The 10,956-nt window shown below is 42.0% G+C and overlaps 1 long non-coding RNA gene across 1 annotated transcript; it reads left to right on the top strand.

The window, feature by feature from the left end:
* Positions 3,976 to 10,741, top strand: LOC109708696. The gene is made up of 3 exons (XR_002215813.1): positions 3,976 to 4,146; positions 4,227 to 4,312; positions 10,630 to 10,741. It is a non-coding gene; the product is annotated as an uncharacterized LOC109708696 (long non-coding RNA).

The following is a 10,956-nucleotide window of genomic DNA, read 5'->3' as shown; positions in this document are numbered from 1 at the left end:
ACGAGCAAAAACAAGCGAAAGCGAACCAAAAACTGAAAAAGGCTGAAATTTGGCTAAGTCCTAAAAAGGCTGATTTTTTGGACCTACGGGGTCCGGTCCCCCAGCCAAGGACCGGTCCTCCGGTGTAATGCATTGAAAATTGGTCTCGAGCTAATTGTGATCAAAGTGATCACAATAATGTTAAAATGAAAATTAAAAGCTTCTAAACTTAATTAGTAGCTTGAGAACAGCCACTAACATCTTTTGGAAGTGTGAGAATCGACACGAATGGAATCGGAGTGATCAAAGTGATCCAATTGCTGATATTACTCTAAAGCTGAAATTTGGTCAACTTGGTCAAAATGATCAAATTGATGTAAAATTGAGAATCAAATGTTACCAAATTAATTTGGTAGGTTGGGAAGTTTATTTGGCATGTTTTGGATGTGCTCGAATGAAATTTGGAGGAGTTAAATAAGAGGAAAAGAGAGATGGAGCTGCTGCTGTTAATATAGTCATCAGAGCTTCTTGTACCGGTACAAGATCTTGTACCGGTACAGCAATTGCGGGCTGAGTGGACAGCAATGCAATTTCTGGGATTTAAAGGGTTTATGTGCAATTGTTCATCCTTATCACTTAATCCCAGCTGAGTTGCATGTGTGTATGTGTCCACAGCCTTTTTCCATCACTTCTTTCATCTCTTTTCTTTTCTCTCTCTCTCTGGGTTAATTGAGGCTTAAGGAGTTAGGTTGCTAGCCTTGAGGCTTGCGGATGCAGGGGGAGGAATTGATCAGAGCTGAAGAAAGCATTCCTGCTGGTGGAGTTAGCTAGCAGGAGGTCTTTTGAGCTGGGAATAACCTAAAGGGTTATTAGGTTAAGGTAAGTGTAACGCATTGGACCTTGCAAATTGCTGGGTTCGAGTGATTGATTGTGTTCTGAGCTTTTCCAGACTTTCTGGTGGGTTGTTGACAGTGTTCCGACCTATGGTTCAAGTCCCGAGAATTGTGGTTTAAAACCTTGCATCAAAATCCAAAAAGTTGGATTTTTGGTCAGCTCTCGGATAGCCTTCAGCAAGCCGTGTGCCGGTACGGGTTCGCTTGCTGTGCCGGTACGGGTTCGCTTGCTGTACCGGTACGGGGTTGATGGCTGTACCGGTACGGGCCCGTGTACCGGTACACAGGCAGCTTTTCGGCCAAACCCGAGGCTCGGGTTTGCGTTTTCGTGGGTTGTGTACCGGTACACAAACCCATGTACCGGTACGCAGTGCAGTTTGGGGCTGTTTCATGGAGGGGTGTTTTTGCAATTGTTACAACACCTTTATATACCACCCCATCCCCCTTGGCTCCTCTCCTTGAGCTCCAAACAGAGAGAAACAAGGTGAGTCTTCCCCTCTTGGTTTGATCTCCATTTTTTGGTGGTTTTTATGGGTTTTGATCTCTTTCCCTTCTCTTCTTCTTGCTTTTGTGGGTTTTTCCACCATTGGAAAAGCTTGGGATCTTGGTTGGAGCTTGTTTGGAGATCAACCTTCAACCCTAGAGGACTTGGAGCTTGGTTTTGAGCATCTTGTGAGGTTAGTAAACTTAATCTCCCATTTTGATTAAGTTTTGAAGGTTTCTTTTGAATGAAACCCTAGATTTTAGATTCTAGGGCTAGAATTGGGGATTTTTGATTTGTAGCTTCTAAAACCAAATTGATTGGTTTAGAACTTTGATTTAGGTTGGATTTGAAGGAATCTAACTCCCTTTTGGAGTTCGTGGGGGATTCCTTAGCGTTCGGTGAGTTTTCTCCAACCTAGCTAGAGAAGCTTAATGTTTGAGCTTAGCTTTGTTCGTAAGCCTTGTTTGACACTTGTTCCTAGATCCCTAGGGTACTAGGAGACTAGAAGACACCCTCGTTTGAGCAAACGAGGAGTTCCGTTGTCATCGGTGGGTTTGGCTTCTTTGACATAGAGGGAAAATGCCCCCTACGTGGTTAAACGTTTTCGTATACCATAAATGCATGCATATTTATGTTGAGTAGAATTATTATGAATTTTTGGATGCTTAAAACGCCACCATTATGTGTAATGAAAATTTCACTCTATGTAGTAGAGCCATGTGAATGACATACATGCATGAGCTATGTAATCTGTAATTGCAACTTGGAAATATGTCTCTTATGTGGGGAAATGACTAGAATCATGCAATCTTAAACATAATTGCCATGTTATGACTTAGTGAGCAAAAGTGTCATAAAGGGGCACTTGAACTAGAAAACGGTTGAAACTTCAACTTAGAGACATAATGTTAAGCCATTGTACATCTGCTATATACTCCATGTAGAGACATGATGACATAGAGATAGACCTTTGGGACATTCGATACATTCCATGTTATTAGACATGAGGACTTGGTACTTGTGACAGGACATATGACTACTTGCCATTGTGCTCATTCGCACATGCTTGTGAGGGTCGCTCCCTACAAGCCGGCACTCCGGAGATGGCCATCGCGATTTATATTCGCCGTGCGGGATTGGGCGCCAAAGTGGATTGCCGTGGGCCAGGCTCATTCCTAGGTTGGGGATGATGACTACCACGGGGCCACTAGGCTCGGCATCGGCCAGACAGCCTACGGGTGGGTCTCAGGGCCATAGACAGCCTTCGGGTGGGTCTCTTCAGATTTGACTTTGAGTATTCATTATGACATGTGGACAGATGATGACTTAGTGTACTACTTGGACATTGACTAGAATAGTAAACAACGGAACTTTACTATTTCGCATTGTGAACATTATGATAGTTGGAGACTTTTACTTCATGCATAGTTGCTTCATACTTATGCTAATTATGCTAAGTAGAGATATCATGTTGTAGTAAGTTACATTTTTACTTACCTTTCGCTTTTCTACTTTTATAGTCACTGACATCTTTTGTAGCTTTGGGCCTCGTGGTGCATTCACTGAAGTCAGTAATTGCCCACTGGGAACTATTTTTAATAGTTCTCACGCCCTCTTTTTCGTGGTTTCTTTCAGAGCCTTCTGCACCGGCGGAGGCACGGGATCGCGGCAAGGGGATCGCATAGCTAGCTAGCGAGGAGCGGTTCTTTGCCTAGGTGGTTTGCTCTTTCTTTTTGTAGTTGAGAGAGTGAGAGATTTTGTATCCATGTATAGAGACCACCTATGTATCTACTTTTTAGCACTTGTATTTGGGATTTTCTTTGTTTTACTTTATGCTTTTATTAGTGGATTCCAGCTTTATGCTCCTTTCTCTATTGTAGAACTTAGTATTATATCATGCTCTGATACTCCTAGTTGTCTTTTATTACCGCTTTATTTATTATTATTTTTAGACGCCTTATATGTTTTAGACGTATGGCGGGTCTGGGCACGCGCCGGGCGGGTTTCCGCTGGGTCCCGGGGCGTGACAGTAAGCTTGTTCCATATTGGATTAAAGTTAAGTTGGTTACTTTAGAGAAGAGATGAATGAAGACTTTATTGGCTGTCAGGATTGGAACTTGGTGATCTTGGTGTGGTGGAGCTGAATTTTAATTACTGGAGCTTGCTCAAACCAGGGACCAACTGAGAAGACCTGGAATTGAAGTAAGAACTTGACTCCTTTGCTGGTTCGAGCTGAGAGAAGCTACCTGGCAAGGAGCTCATGCGATGGTTGCTGCTACAATGATGAATTGGACCATTTGAAGCAGTGAACAAGTAGTTCAGCTTCTAGTTAAGGTAGTTTCGTTCTAATATTTGATTAGAGTCAAATGAATTGCCATAAAGATGACCTACTTAACCATTTCCTGCTGCTGGAGCTGAAGCAAAACTTGGAGAAGCTTCCAGTTAAGGAGAATTGGTGAAGTTGAAGCCCTGCTGACCTGAAATGCAGGAATGGACCAATTGATGCAGTGAGCAAGCAGATTCAGCATTTGCTTAAGATAATCTTGTTTTAATACTTGACTAGGATCAAGTAAATTGCTTTAGAGATGATACTTACCTGGACTTTATGCTGCTAGTGGTAGCAGATTTGGAATTGAATCTTGTTGAAGCTGCCAAATGAAGTTGATCATGGGTGCAGTCTTGCTGTCCGAATTGAGAGTTGGCTGAAGCTGATGCTTTGAGAGAGTTTCTAGATGCTTCGAGTTGAAATAAAGACTGCAAGAATTGACAAAAGCTCAGTTGAGCTTTGAGGTAAAATAATTGTTCAAGTCCTGATTTAGGATTAATTACTTATTTTGTAGAGAATGCTAATTAGAGAAGCTTCGAATTAGGAAGCTTGGTGGAACTTCTGTTGGTGTTCCGAGCTGAAAGGAAACTTTAGAAAGCTGAGAACCGCTTAGTAAAGCTTCTAATTCAGGTAAGAATAGAGTTTATCCCTAAAATGAGTGGTGTTGGGTGTTATAAACATGATTCCTAAGTGAGCTAGGAAGCAAACATATGCTGAATTTCAGCATGAACTGAAATTCAGCAAATGCAGAATTTCAGCATTGAAATTAGGAGCTGAGCAAATTAATTAAGTATCTAATTGAGATAAGTATAATTCAACATGAACTAAGGTTCGATTAAGTGTAACAGAAGGATGTTACTTAAGAGTTCTGTGCTTAGTTGAGCTAAGGGAAGTTCGAACCTATGTTGATCAGCTTCTAGTTTGCATCCTATAAAACTAGCCGAGGTCTAGTATACATGCACATAACTTGAGATGACTAGTAAAGAGGAAATTGAGGGTAAATTTACTCTAATTTCCGTGTAGTAGAGCTGCCAGGGAAGCTAATACTGTCACGCCCCGACCGCACGGCCCGAAAACAGTACCTATTTGGTCCGGTTCGAGGGCGGCGGCGTGAGGCCGAACGGACAGAGTCTCCCCTGTCCGCCCAAGGCTAACCAACGATAGTGTGTACAATAAGTCCCCAGGAAAAAACAACTTGATTTCATACACAATCAAACAACGATAACACAAACAGTGTCACGCCCCGCAACCACCCGCCTATTTGGCCGGGTCGCGGCGCCGCCGACAGACCGCCGAACGGACAGGGTTTCCCCTGTACCGCGGACAGAGTCTCCCCTGTACATTCAAGGCGTCGCAATCAATACAATGTGCGAAGTTCCAACCAGGAACACATTTCAATCAAGATTGCATAATGGAAGGTATCAAACAACATAACACATCCTATGTTACTACATACATTCACATTCATACATTTTACATCCCAAATACTTATTACATTTAACTTCCAAATACAATCCGATTTAACATGATTATTACAATCTTATTCCTTTCATTTTCTTACATCCCTAAGTAGAGGCCGACTCAGGGTACCGCTATCTTTGGTCTCGGTGGTAGGGCGCTAACTATGATGCTACGCCCTCGCCTCGCGCCGCCGCGCCGCTCACGTGCGAACCTGTAAACACCCCAAAACCACGTGGGGTGAGAACCAACTCCATGGTTCCCAGTGGGTACGGCCACCCAAGGGAAATGCTCGACCAACAGGTACAAAGGAGGCAACTGCAGGTTAGTTTAATAAACAGATAGATATACATATCTTGATTATGCAACAAATAAAATCATGCATTGCCTCACAAACGTAATAATACAATGCTATATGCAAATCATTCAATAATGCAACCAACTAGTAGTTCACTCGATACTACTTTCCATTCTGCTAACCATAGCTCATCCGTTTGATATCTAAGATTTTCTCTATCTTAGATTCTTGTCAATCACCGTTTTAATCATAAAGTTTCATCTACCTTTACAAGGCTAACCACCCGACTCGGTCTTGAGTCAATCGTCTGCGGAGTACCGCACTAGAACCAGGCTCGAGGCGATGGACGTCTCACATACACCTCAGCCCTAAATTCTCTCGACTGGGATACCAAATCCATAACTCATAATGTATACTTGTTGTACATTCATTTGGCTATGACCCAATCTTACCGGTTAACCATGTTAACCCCAATAACTCACAACCAAAATCCCTTAATAACGGGGGACTCGAACCTCCCTGGGGACCGTCATCTGGGGGGACTTTACCACGCCCAGTGGTGACCAACTCCGGAGCGCACCGCCCGAGGGGGAGCTACCTCCCTCAAGCCAAGACGTAACGTGAGTATCGATCAATCCTCAACTTGAGGATTCATAGCCACTAGTCACAATGCCAATGTCATAATAGGTTTTCTACCTATTTAATCATGCCACTCTCTATGTCAACTTGGACCAATGTCAATATGGTTAAACTATGTTTAACAACCACTTTCTTGATGCCAATCATGTCTCTATTTTCATTGTCACCCTTGTTTACTATTGTCCAAGTCCGACTTATGTTCTTTAACAATAGGTTTAATGCCACACATGATTCCAACCTAAGTTCTTTGACACTAGGTTCATGTCCAACCTATGTTTATTCACACTAGGTTCATATCATCCATGTTCAACCTAGGTTCCTGACTCTAGGTTAAGTGCCACTCGATCTAATATATAGATGTCCAATGTCAAGGTCTCTATCATAGAGTTATCGATCCAATTCATGCAATCATCTAGCATTTACATAGCATATTCATCATGCATTCTACGATAATTATTATATAGCAACCATACCAAGCATTTGCCTAGCTTTTACATCATGTCATTTACATGCATTCTTTTAATGTTAACTACATGCATCCTCTCAATGCCAACATACATTACAACTAGCATGTACTTTCCCAATGCCTTATTATGCAATTATCCTGTAGTATGCATTTTCATAATGTCAATATGCTTATTGTCATCTAACATGTGTCCACATTTAGCAATTTCTCATAACTCATATAATTAACAACATGTTAACATTCATTTATATGCTCACGTTCTCTAATACATGTCAACATGAATCTCATAATGCTAAATACCCCTAGCATGTATTTCACTAAGCATACATACTAATATGCAAATTACCAACTAGCATGCATTTATACAATGCTAATATGCCGTATGCACATACACATATGCATCAACAAGATTCCACATTTCGTTTTGACATGCAGGGCGACCAAGTCGCTTCGGTAAACACAACCCACCTCATTTTGCATTCCGATTGCTTGTCGACACTTGCAATCGGCCTCCCGCGGCACCCGGCACCCGGTTTGGCCCAATCTCTCGCGCGACTACCCGAACGGCCTCCAATTCACGATTCGAAAATTAAGGTCTTCGGTTATGTGCCACGATGCTTCAAATCCATTTTCGTGAGGTTACGATATCGCTTCGGCCCTCCAGGCGAAAACGAAGCCTAAACGTCCGTTTCTTTAATAACTTCGCAACGGCTCGACGAATCGCCGAACCGTCTTCGCCAACGCGTTTCGTTACCTAGCAATTAGGTTTACGAAGAGTCAAATGAGATCAAACTCTCATATTTTGAAAGTTTGCATTTTTGAGCCCTAACATGAATGAACCTCTAAATAATCCAAATCAAATAGAGCAAACATGTTTAGAATGCTCATTAGAGGCTATTAGAACATTTAAAACTAAGGATTAAGCCAAATCCTAAAAGCTTACCTCAATGTGAACGCCGCGACGACAACACACCGCTCCAACGGCCGCACGAAAGCCCGATCCGTCGCCTCCAACGTGTTTGCAAGCATCTTCTCCACCAACCCTCCAATTTTTAGAGAGAGATTTAGAGAGATGAGAGAGATATCTAGAGAGAGATAGAGGTGTTTCTCTCTCTACTCCATGCGTGCGTGTGTGTGTGTGGCGTGTGTGCGGCTGAAGGAGAAGAAGAAGACAACATGTCTTCTTAAATACTTTAACACCCAAAACACTATTCACTTCAGGCAGTTTTTGCAGTTCGGAACAGTTGGAGCCCTTCTGAATATCCGTTTGAGCTCAAATTTAACAGGCAGACTCAGTTTAACGTACTGAGTAAGAATATATCTTAAGTTTTCAGTTTCGACCTCGTTTGGTCACCGAAAACTGTGCCGAACTGTAATCTTTATCAGATAACTCTCGGATTTTATTTCTCACTCTACCGGTGTCAGAAAAATATGAAACTTTAAATCTAGCCTCATAAAAATATTTCTGACTTATCCTCCAATTTTCATAATTTTCTGAGACTGTGCATTTTCTGCTAATTTATTTGTCCCGTTTTCAACAGAAAATTCTAGATCTTCTGTTTTCAATCCGATTTCAGCACAAGTCACTTCTGACTTATGTTTTACTCCTACAAATCCAATAAAAATAGTTTCTCACACTATTTTATTTATTTTTATTTTTATATCAAAATCTGGTATGTTACAAACAGTGTTAAAACCATCAAGAGCAAGCGATACTAGTAAAAGCATACAAGTATACAAAAGAGAGAAACTTAATTATTGAACCATGAATTTAAAGCATTTAAATACAACTTGCATTAAACTCTTTAAACCTTCATACATGTTTCCAAAATGTAAAATACATCAAGTACTCTCCAAAACCTCACCCTATACAACATCTACTCTCAAAACATAAGCACAGGGTGAACTAATGCAAGTAGGAAAGTAAGCTACCAACTGGTACCACTAGGGCGCCAAGCCCTTGCCGCGATCCTCCCGCTCGGTCGGGACACTCGAACTAGCGCCTGCAACAACGGGTGTGAGAACTACGAATAGTTCCCAGTGGGTTCGGCCGCCGACTCCACCGATCTACCCACTAGGTCGAAGCAGGCATAGAGAGATATATGCAAAATATATATATAAAACTAAACCAACTAAAAGCAGGTATGGAAACTGAGCAAGTAAGGAAACGTAAGCAAGTAGGTAGAATCATGAATATCTAGCTATGCCTCAATCTGATATCATGCATGCATGAACGATAATAAAGCTATGTGGTAAGCTGCTATGAACAACAACAACAAGTAAGCTACTATAAACAACAAGTAATGAGTGTGACTCAATAAGTTACCCAATCTCATGGTGAGCTCGAAGTTCACAAGCATAACTCACGTGTAAGTCTCACAGGGGAAAGTCTCACTGAACTACTCCCGAGACCGCCTGCGTACAGCACACAGACCGTCCAGACAGCACACTGACTGTCCCTCTAGTGACCAACCTCCGGAGTGCACAGCTTGCGGGGAGCGACCCCTCCAAGCGCAGACAGGCTATGTGAGCACGATCAACTCACAATCAACAGTAACCTACCCTCTAAGGGTAATCTCATCATGGAATCAAGGTGTTCTTGTACCCAATCTCATAGTGTCTCAACTACACTAAGGTTCCCGATATCAAAATTATCAACAATCATATGTCCTTCATCATAGTTTTCTATAACTAGATGCCACTTGTCATAGTTTTCTAAACTAGATGCCACTTGTCATAGTTTTCTAAACTAGATGCCACTCATCATTTAGACTCATTTTCAACACTAGTTACATCATACTAGTTCTTTAGCAACATAAACATTAATCATCTCATATAGAGTCTAGGTTTTCATCATGTAGTTCTTATGCATACTAGATCATGGATCAATCAACAATATATATATAGCTACTAGCATGCAAATATAAGCAACAATAATCATCTTCTAACCCTATATGCAACATGAATAAGATGCAATTAGATCAATAATAAACTCGGACATAGAACGTAGCCCCGCGGCTTTGGGAAGGTCACCACCTACCTTGTGGTAGTGCCGAAAAGCTAAGAAGCTCGGCGTTGTGGTCCAAGTGCGCCTCTTCAACACCTTGGGTCAAAATGAACCCTAGAGCGACCAAATCGGCGATATCTCCGTGCTCGCTCGACGGATCGACGAACCGTCTTCGCCTCTAGGGTTTGCTCCAAAGCAAGCCCTAGCTTGAGCAAGAGGAGGGAGAGAGCTTCAACTTCCCCTCCTTGATCTTCTCCTTCCTTTCCTTCTTCTTCTCTTTCTTTCTCTCCTTCTTTTCTTCTTCTTCTTCTCTTTCTTTCCCTTTTTCGGTTCAGAGAGAGAGAGAGCAAGAGAGGTAAGAGAGAGAGGGAGAGAAAATGAGAGAGAGTGGCTGAGAGAGAGGTATTATAACCCTCTATTGTAACAAAATCCCAAAAGCCCCCTCAAAAATCTAATTTTCCAAACTGACCTGCAGTTTCGGGTCCCTTGTACCGGTACACGGTTTCTTGTACCGGTACAAGGCCTGGCAGACAGCCCAACCCAAGAGCTCGGTTTCTCGGTTGCGCAGGGCTTGTACCGGTACAAGACCCTCTTGTACCGGTACAAGGTCTGGCAGCCTCCAACCCGAGAGCCTGCAATGGTTGTACCGGTACAACTATCACTCTTGTACCGGTACAACAGCTCCAGAATACTGTTTTCACATCTCTTCGGCTCTATTTCGCACCGTTTGATGTCAAAACCAATCCAACACCTTTGGAACTCGTTTTAGCTCTTCCAAGCTTGTTGGAATACCGAATGGAACTTGTTCAAACCGTTCAATTGCCCACTTTGGTCCATTTGGCCAAAGTTAGCCAAATTCCATCGAGATTCAATATCTCACAAATACAGTAGTATGATGCTGAAAATACAGCATGATGCAAGATTTCAGCTCAATGCTGAAATCAATCTTGAGTTGACACTTTATGTGCTATAGAAATGCTAACTTGTAAAATATGAGAAATGACACTAGTTTAGTCTCTCTTATTCCTATATAAATGAAAGTTTAACTTGCTCAAAAGTCTAAATTGACTTTCTGACAGGTCGGCGACACGCTAATTACAGTAGAGACCGTTCTAGTGCTATTTGCTTTGAGTCGCGAGAGATAATTGTCGACGCATTTCGAGACGTGAGATCCTAGTGTTTGACACCACTACAGGTGGGTGGTGCTATTCGAAGTCTTTGAATCACCTTTTATGTCTATGATAATTCATTGAGCATATTTGTATTTGTAGTCATGCATTATAGGGTATTGGCATCGTGCAAGTGAAAGTGTGAATTTCTATCAACAGTGAGAACATGTGAACATTAGAATGTGGACATAGAACCCTATGAATGTATGGACTATAACAATAGTGAACTGGGTGACA

The sequence above is a fragment of the Ananas comosus genome, linkage group 4, assembly GCF_001540865.1.
Source record: "Ananas comosus cultivar F153 linkage group 4, ASM154086v1, whole genome shotgun sequence".
NCBI classification, from domain to species: domain Eukaryota; kingdom Viridiplantae; phylum Streptophyta; class Magnoliopsida; order Poales; family Bromeliaceae; genus Ananas; species Ananas comosus.
The sequence above is the reverse complement of the archived record's forward strand: the minus strand, read 5'-3'. Positions and strand labels throughout refer to the sequence as shown.